This window comes from Arachis stenosperma, chromosome 1, assembly GCF_014773155.1.
Source record: "Arachis stenosperma cultivar V10309 chromosome 1, arast.V10309.gnm1.PFL2, whole genome shotgun sequence".
Classification (NCBI taxonomy): Eukaryota; Viridiplantae; Streptophyta; class Magnoliopsida; order Fabales; family Fabaceae; genus Arachis; species Arachis stenosperma.
This window is the reverse complement of record NC_080377.1, coordinates 86850368-86860367: the sequence shown is the minus strand read 5'-3', so window position 1 is coordinate 86860367 and position 10000 is coordinate 86850368.

Here is a 10000-nt window from a genome sequence, read left to right as displayed (position 1 = left end):
GCACTTTAATTTCCTATTCTGTTTGAATTTCAGTTTACTCTAATTCATCTTCTACTTAATTGATTGCTGCAATTTACTTCTTCTTTGTTTAGATCCTGCAATCCCATTCCTCAATTCCCTTTTATATTCAAGCAATTTACCTTCCTTGCCATTTAAGTTACTGCAATTTACCTTTCTTGCACTTTAAGTTTCAGTCATTTAGTTTCTTGTTCTTTAAGATTCTGCAATTTTACTCTTCTGCTTTATAATTTACTGCACATTTCCCTCTCCCCTTTACATTCCAAGCAATTTATCTTCTGTTAAACACCAATCACTCAACCAACACTTGATTCGCTTGACTAAACCAACCACTAAACTAAAATTGCTCAATCCTTCAATCCCTGTGGGATCGACCTCACTCATGTGAGTTATTATTACTTGATGCGACCCGGTACACTTGCCGGTGAGTTTTGTGTTGGATCGTTTTCCACACATCAAGTTTTTGGCGCCGTTGCCGGGGATTGAATTAGATTGACAATGATTAAGTAAGGTGGTGGTTTAGATTAAGCATTTTTTTTCCTTTTAACTAAGCACATTAACTGTTTGACACATTGTGTCACCTAACCCTCTAACCACATTCTAGCATTAGAATGTCCATGTTTCATTTGGTTTGTTTGTGATTCTTGCAAGTCATGGAGGCTGAGGTGCGTGAAGAGGGAGTGAGCAACAATACCCAGCCTGCAAGAAGGGTGTTGGCCTCTTACACTATCCCCAATGCAAGAAACTGCGGGAGTAGCATACTCACTCCCAACGTTCATACAAATAATTTTGAGTTGAAGCCTCAACTTATCACTCTGGTGCAGAACAATTGCTCCTATGGAGGAAGTCCACTTGAAGATCCAAACCAACACCTATCCATCTTCCTGAGGATTTGTGAAACTGTCAAAACAAGTGGTGTGCATCCAGACATCTACAAGCTACTGCTGTTTCCATTCTCTCTGAAGGGTAAGGCTACTCAATGGCTAGAGACATTTCCCAAAGAAAGCATCAATAATTGGGAAGACTTAGTGAGCAAATTCCTAGCCAAGTTCTATCCTCCCCAAAGGATTATCAAGCTGAAAACAGAGGTGCAAACATTCATTCAAATGGATGGAGAGTCGCTGTATGATGTCTGGGAGAGATACAAGGCCTTAATCAGGAAATGTCCCCCAGAAATGTTTAGTGAGTGGGATAGACTCCAAAACTTCTATGAAGGGTTGACCCAGAAAGCTCAAGAAGCATTAGATCATTCAGCAGGAGGCTCATTGCAGCTAATGAAGACAGCAGAGGAAGCCCAAAACCTCATAGAGATGGTGGCAAACAATCAATATTTCTTTGCTCATCAAAGACAACGCCAACCAGCCCAGAGAAGGGATGTGCTGGAGCTTGAAGGTGTTGACGTTCTCTTGGCACAAAACAAACAGATGCATCAACAGCTTCAGCAACAAATAAAAATGATGGCCAAGAAAATTGATGGACTGCAAGGTGTTGCAGTAAACACACAATGCCAATCTCAAACCTCACATGGGTGGAATCAATCTGAAGAAACTTTTGGGACATTCAATTTTGAGCAACAAAGCCCTGAGCAGGTGCAATGCATGAATAATACTTCAAGTTCATTTCAACACAATTTTCATGGTGATACACACAAGACACCCTGGAAGACTCATTCTAATTCAAGGTGGGGTGAGCATCAGAATCAAGGACAAAGGGACTTCAACTCTGGCAGCCTCAGCAACACAAGCAACTATAACCATTCATCCAATAATACTAATCAATTCAAAAATTCACAAAACACATATCACCAACCCCATAATAACTCACAAAACCACCAGAATAACTTTTCCTCATCCACATCCCACCCACAAAGTACCCCCACAATTAATTCAAACAACTTCCAACAACAACCATCTCATTTCACACAACCACAACCAAATTTAGACTCTCAAAGAATCTCAAGTCTAGAGAAAATGATGGAGAAACTCATGAAAAATCAAGAGATGGCAAGACAAGATCAGGAAGCTGCAAGGAAAGATCAGACCCTGGCATTCAAAAACCAAGAAACCTCAATCAGAAACCTTGAGAGACACATGGGGCAAATGGCTAAGCAAATTTCAGAAATGAATGAGAAGAGAGCAAATGCCTTCCCCAATGTCACTGAAGAACACCCAAGGGACAAAGGAAAAGCCACAAAATGGGAGGAGTGCAAAGTAATCACAGTGGAAAGTGAGAAGACTATGAAGAAGGAAGCCATCAATCAGGACAAACATAACAGAGAAGTTCCACAAGAAGAGACAAAAGGGAAAAGTAAAGAGGATCTAGAAACCAAAAATGCAAAAATTCCTAAGGGATACAAGAACACCCTTGAATCACAACTACAAGAGAAGAGGGAAGGAGTGAATCCTTGTGTCCCCAAACTTCCATATCCTCAGAGGTTTAAAAAAGAAAATGAGGATAAGCAATACTCAAAATTCCTGGACATATTCAAGACACTTAGCATCAATATTCCTTTCTTGGAAGCACTTGAACAGATGCCACTATATGCCAAATTCATGAAGGAAGTGCTGACAAAGAAAAGATCCCTGAAGGAAGGACAGATTGTTGAGATGACAAAGGAATGTAGTGCTATCCTCCAAAGAGAGTTGCCAGAGAAGAAAGATGATCCTGGGAGTTTTTACATACCTTGCACCATAGGGGACATAACAATTGAGAAGTCATTCTGTGACCTTGGTGCAAGCATAAACTTGATGCCTTTGTCTCTAATGAAAAAACTCCGAATTTGTGAGCTGAAATCCACACGAATACTCCTGCAAATGGCTGACAAATCCATCCAGCAAGCACTTGGAGTTGTAGAGAATGTACTGGTAAAGGTGAGGAAATTCCTTCTCCCAGCTGATTTTATCATCCTGGATATGGAGGAGGACCCTAACACTCCCATCATTCTGGGGAGGCCTTTCCTGGCTACAGGCAGAGCATTGATAGATGTTGAAAAAGGGGAATTGTTGTTGAGAGTGCATGATGAGCACCTAGCATTCCATGTTTTTAAAACCCTGCATGAACCCACTCAAGAGGAAGATTATACAGAGGATAAAGGCAGGGATCATAGCTTGAAAGAGGCATTCAATGAGTTAACTCCAAGACTTCCAAATCCATGCTTCAAAGAAGTAGAGATGGTACAACAGACCAAAGAAATCAAGGAGGAACTAGATCCAAAACCCCCAGATGGGAGCCTCAACACTCCAGATAAAGAACCACCAAGGCATGAATTATCTCCTGAGAAAGAAGAAAAGAAGAAGAGGCCAAAAGGGTGGAGAAATAAGAAAATTCCCACTGAAGGCTTCTCACCAGGGGATAAAGTGATGTTAAACACCCAACCAATGAAGGTGTCTCCACAATCCTCTGAGTGCTATACTGTGAACCGGATCCTTTCACTTGAACACCTAGAGATCATCAAAGAGAAGACTGGAAGGAAGTTCACAGTAAGAGGAGAAAAGCTGAGGCACTATGATTTTCACCCCCCATGATCAAAGAGTAAGATGTCAAGCTAGTGACAATAAAGAAGCGCTTGTTGGGAGGCAACCCAACCGGAGGTAGTTTTCTTTTCATAGCTTTTTCAATAAAAATGTTGAATAATTGGTATGGACTGCAAGGAGCTAAGTTTGGTGTTGCACACCAAAACAATTTAAGGGAGAATGAAAGATTCTAAGTTTGGTGTTCCACTAAAAATATCATTTAAAAACACATTCTCACCTCTTGCATGATGCTAGCTCCAAGCAACCAAACACATTATTCAACTGTTTAATTGCTTTCTAGTTTTAATTTCATTAACCTTTAGCAAGGACACAAGGTTTCACATATGGTTAAATTGTTGCATAAGAGGCAGTGGCAAACAATTAAGTTTGGTGTTCCCACACCAAAGTAAATCCAGGAGCCACACTATGCATACTAACCAAGTAATTAAGGGCTTGAGAAGCAAGCAACTTTGAGAATTATGCAGGACATGAGTCAATAATTGAAGACATTATGCATCTTAACTCAAAGAGAACACAACAGAAGGAAGAATCAAAGGGCTGCAACTTCAAAGGTTGTATCTAAACTTAATCCTCGCTGCTGTGAAATGTTTTGAATCTGGAAGCCATTGTTTGTCTTGCTAAAGTGTTTATCTAGCTGCAAGTGAAACTGTTTGTTAAAATGCTAAGTCTGCATATTGCTTGTATCCATCACTTAGCTTTAAATATTGTTTTGTTTCCCATATGCTTAAATAAAAGAGTTTGGTTTGAATTGAAAAGTGAAATATCCAATGTTGCATAAGTATGAATGGAAGTTGGTGGTGGTACATGTGTTTGATTAAATGCATAACTCATGAAATAATTGTTGCATAATATCATTCTCATTCAATTGTGAGTTAGCTTGCTGTTACAAAGACTCTTATCAAGAATGAAAAAGCCCTTGGTAACAAAAACAGAAAGAAAAGGGAAAGAAAAAGCCAAAATGGCAAGAAAAACAAAGAATAAAGGTTGGACACCAATAGCTTGGACCCTAGGTCATATGCCTGTGGTGTTCTTGTACTAAGATCTGCTTGGATGAGTAAATTCTAAGGGGTATTTTAAAACCCGGTCACTTAGATCAACTGATTTGGGATGGCCAATTAAAAATCCACAATAAAGAGCAACTTAGATAAAAAACATTTAGTTATCCAAAGAGATGCTGGGCATCAATGATCCTAGGAAGAATTAGTGAGCCATGTGTCTGTGGTGGAAAGATGTTGAGCAAAAGAAAAGAAAATAAAGCCAAAGGCTATGCTGCAGCATTTGACACCCAACCTCTAAAAGAATAATAAGCTTGTTAAAGCATTATAAGCCAAGAAGAGTTAGCAAGGGAGTGAGTCAAAAGTGAGCCTTATAACAGCAAGTTTAGCAAGCTTTTGAAGAAAGATATGTATTATGTAACAGGAACAATAACTTGAGTTGTCATTGTCTGCATAAATGCCCCATGGATCAAGTTCTGCTATCTGCATAATAAAGATAATATCCTTTTCTTATTCATTTCATGTACTCTTAGTTTTGATGCTTGCTTGGGGACAAGCAAGATTTAAGTTTGGTGTTGTGATGACAAGTCATCATATACCCATTTTTCAAGCTAATTTCACTTGTTTTGTTAGCATTTATGCACTTTCTTGCATCCTAAGTAAGTGATTTGGAGTGAAAATGCACAACTTCTCTAAATCAAGCAACCACCATGAAATTAATGTTAATCCATGAGGTTTAAGCTAATTTTAATTGAACTTTAATTGATTTATAAGCCTCTTGAATTTAGTGATACTTGGAGTGGTTGTTTTGGTTTATTGTAGGTGAAGAAAAGAAAAGAGAAGGAAAAGCGTGGCCTAAGAAGTGTAGCCCAAGGAAAGGAAAGTGTGGCAAAAGAGAGAAGAAGCGTGCCGCATGTAAAGGGGGAGGCAACATTGCCCTCCACAAGGGCACACTGCCCTCTAGGAGGGCAACATAAGAGAACCAAGAAAGGAAGGCAACTCTGCCCTGCCCACTACAAGGGCAGAGCACAAAATGTGCCTTGAGATCAAGAGGAAGAGAACCTTGCCCTGCCCTTGTGGAGGGCAGAATCGGGCTCTCCAAGGAAGAAATTCAAAGAAAAAAATGTCACCCATGCATGCTACAAGGATCGAACAAGGAACCATGAGGAAGCCAAGACTTAAGGTTGAGTGCCGTGCCAAGAAACCAAGGAAATTATTGTAGCGTGTGCTTCCTCCGTGATTCGAACACGGGACGTGAAAGAAGGAACATTGCCCTGCCCTCTGCGCGGGCAGGGCAGAATCTTGTGGTTGGCGCACCAATTTTCGTCCCTGGCGCACCAATTCTCTCCTGGCAGCACCAACGCGCGCTACGCTCGTCCCTGGCAGCACCAACGCGCGCTACGCTCGTCCCTGGCAGCACCAACTTTTCCTGCCCTGCCCTTGGCGCGGGCAGGGCAGCACCTTGCGCACCAAGAAGCAAATTCTGCGCACATTGCCGCGCCAAGCTCACACAACGCCGCACCAATCTCATGCACCAAGCACCAATTTTCTGCCCTGCCCTCCACAAGGGCAGGGCAGCCTCCTGGGAGTCACAATTTTGGGCCGAAAAATTCAATTAAAAATCCAATTGAATTCATTTCTTCACCAAATCAAAAGCCCATCCAAATCCCAATATCCAAGAATAGAAAGTGTATAAATAGGATTTAGTTTGATGTAATGAGGACTTTTGAACCTTTTACTTTACTTTTACCTTCATTTTTGAATTTTACTTTTACTTTGATCTTTTTTGGAGCTTTGGCAATTATTCTTGGAACTTTACTGAGAATTCTGAGAATTGGGGAGGAGAATTGATCTCTCTTCTTCCTCATTCTTGCCTAAGCACTTCTAATCTTCTGTTTCTGAGTTTTGGGTGTGAGAAATTGAGGAAATTCTGTCTCAATTCCCATTCAAACTCTCTTTAAATCTTTTCTGCATAATTCAATTCAATTTCAATTTCCTTTACTGCTTCCTCTTCTAATTCTTGTCAATTGCTTTGTTAACTTGGATCTAGGAAGGCAAATAGAGATCTAGGCTCTGCTACCTAGTCTCTTGAAACCTGAGACCCAATTTTACTTTTGGTTCTTCTGTGAACCTTGCTGCACTTTAATTTCCTATTCTGTTTGAATTTCAGTTTACTCTAATTCATCTTCTACTTAATTGATTGCTGCAATTTACTTCTTCTTTGTTTAGATCCTGCAATCCCATTCCTCAATTCCCTTTTATATTCAAGCAATTTACCTTCCTTGCCATTTAAGTTACTGCAATTTACCTTTCTTGCACTTTAAGTTTCAGTCATTTAGTTTCTTGTTCTTTAAGATTCTGCAATTTTACTCTTCTGCTTTATAATTTACTGCACATTTCCCTCTCCCCTTTACATTCCAAGCAATTTATCTTCTGTTAAACACCAATCACTCAACCAACACTTGATTCGCTTGACTAAACCAACCACTAAACTAAAATTGCTCAATCCTTCAATTCCTGTGGGATCGACCTCACTCATGTGAGTTATTATTACTTGATGCGACCCGGTACACTTGCCGGTGAGTTTTGTGTTGGATCGTTTTCCACACATCACTGGGCGCGGTGCAACAGATGCTGGGGTCCGTTGCAACGGATGCTGGGCGCGGTGCAACAGATGCTGGGGTCCGTTGCAACGGAGGCAGGGCGCGTTGCAACGGATGCCAGACGCGTTTCAACGTTGGCTGGGGTCGTTGCAACGGAGGCAGGGTGCCATGCAACGTTGGCCGTGGCCATTGCAGCGGAGGCAGGGCGCGGTGCAACGTTGGCTGGGGTCGTTGCAACGGAGGCAGGGCGGCTTGCAACGTTGGCCGTGGCCGTTGCAACGGAGGAGGGGCGGCTTGCAACGGACGCTGGGCGCGTTGCAACGCATGCTGGGCGCGATGCATCATTGGCTGGGAGCATTGCAACGGAGGCTGGGTTTGGTGCATCGTTGGCTGGGAGCGTTGCAACGGAGGCACCGACCGTTGCAACGGAGAGGCCAAATTTTCATATCTCACAATTGGCTCGTGCACTTTTCCTAAAATTTTGAGGGAACCTTGGTAATATTATTTAAAGGCCGCACAAAAAAATCCAGGTCAAAAATCGCACGTTTGCTTCGTTTTTCATTTTTATTGAATTTCCGGCTTTTCGGGTGGGAGAAAAATCGGCAAAACAAAACCACACGGTGTAAATTCACCAAATTTGGTGGATGGAAAGATCTTATTTTTCTAGAGGTTGTTGCAAAAAACGGCAACAAAATTCGACCTCTAGAGCAGTTTGCTTGAGTTGGCTGGTTTCGTTGCAACGGAGGCACCCGCCGTTGCAACGATGGCTCGGAGCGTTGCAACGGAGGAGCCAAATTTTCATATCTCACAATTGGCTCGTGCAATTTTCCTGAAATTTTGAGGGAACCTTGGTAATATTATTTAAAGGCTGCACAAAAAAATCCAGGTCAAAAATCGCACTTTTGCTCCGTTTTTCATTTTTTTTGAATTTCCTGCTTTTCGGGTGGGAAAAAAATTGGCAAAAAAAATCCACACGGTGTAAATTCACCAAATTTGCTGGATGGAAAGATCTTATTTTTCTAGAGATTGTCGCAAAAAATGGCATCAAAATTCGACCTCTAGAGCAGTATCCTCGAGTATGTCTCCTCACGGAAAAGGATGTCTACCCGTGGCACTTTGGTAATGGCTCGGCAGCCTATCATAGAGGGGAGGGGTGTCATGCTGCCAAAACTCGAGTTGCCCAAAGGCTTGCTGGGCGCAGTGCCAGCAAGATGCACGATGCCTTGCCAACCCCTAGGCACACTAGCAAGCCCGTCGTGGTTGTGGTGTGCCGTCGGGGTCCCCCGCCCCGGGTCCAAGGTTGAGCACGGGCGTCGGGCTGCTGCAAACCCCGATCACCAAAGGACCAAGAAGGGAAACACGTCCATGCAGGGCCCATCTAGGCACCACCTAGGGAGCATGGCGTGGTGGAGTTGTGCCTTGTGCACCCGCGGCGTGCTCGCCCTACGTCTAGGGTCGACGCAAGACGGTGCCCGACGCGGTGTTGGTTTTGTTGTGCGTGTTGCTTAATCTAGACGGTGCGGCTTTTCGATTATCGCCCGAAGCACCTCACGCCTCGGGCTGTCCCTTGAATGTTCTTCGTCGCTTCCCCCGAACCCTGCCCAGCGGAGTTGGCTCGGCACTCCCGTATGCTTCCGCTTGCCTGCACGCTCCAAGACGTGCAGGGGGCGGTTCGTTCGGGCGTGCTGGGTTTGCGGACCGTGGTGGCGGATGAGTGGTGTGCGGGTTGTTAGTGTGTCTGGCTCCTTGCCTCGCGCACCGAACGGCCGCGCTGAAACTCGAGTTGCCCAAAAGGCTTGCTTGGCGCAATGCGAGCAAGGTGAGATGCCCAAAGGTTTGCTGGGCGCAATGCCAGCAAGATGCACGTTGCCTAGGCACACTAGCAAGCACGTTGTGGTTGTGGTGTTGCTGCCGGGGTCACCCGCCCCCAGTCCAAGGTCGATCACGGGCGTCGGGCTCCGGCGAAACCCGATTGCCGTAGGAACAACGAGGGAAACACGCCCATGCACGGCCCATCCAGGCACCACCTATGGATCATGGCGTGGAGGTGTTTTGCCTTGGGCACCCACCCGGGGCAACTCCTTGAGCTTGGCCCAGGACAAGGGATTATCCCCCAAGTCTGAGCACGGCGTGGGAACGGCAGGTGGCCTGTGCGCCCCCGCGAGGGGCAACGCGGCGTGTGCGGCCCAACGCTAGGCCAGGCCTGGTGTGGCGCACGACACGTATGACCGATATCCGTGCGGCGGGTGTGTCGTGCGCCGGGGGCAACGCGACGTCCCCGTCCTATTACTTGGAGGGGGCAAGTCGCGGAAGACGGCTTTCGGTTTGTGTCCACTCTGGTGGGGCATCGCGTTGTGCTCGGCCTGGCTCTAGGCTCGACTTACGACGGGTCCCGACCTGGTGTGGCTTGTTCTTGTGACTCGTTCACGTGGCTCGTTCTAGACGGTGCGGCTTTTCGGTTCTGGCCGAAGCAGGTGACGCTTCGGCCTGTCCCTCGAGTATCCTTCGTCGCCTCCTTTGAACCCTGCCCAGCGGCGTTGGCTCGGCTCTCCCGTATGCTTCTTCTTGCCTGCACGCGCCTTGGCGTGCAGGGCGCGGTTCGTCCGGGCGTGCTGGGTTTGCGGACCGTGGTGGTGGATGAGCGGTGTGTGGGTCCTGAGTGCTGTCTGGCTCGTTGCCTCGCGTAATGAACGGGCGCACCGAACTCTCTTCATGTGTCGGCTCGAGCGACGGTGCTCGTTCCACGGTTGTGCGGCTCCTGTGTTTCCTACCCCGCGGTGTGGTATCCCTGCCTTGCCCCAACCTTTCCTCTCTGCAGTCCCCTCTGTTCTCGCGGGTGCGGTGCACGCGG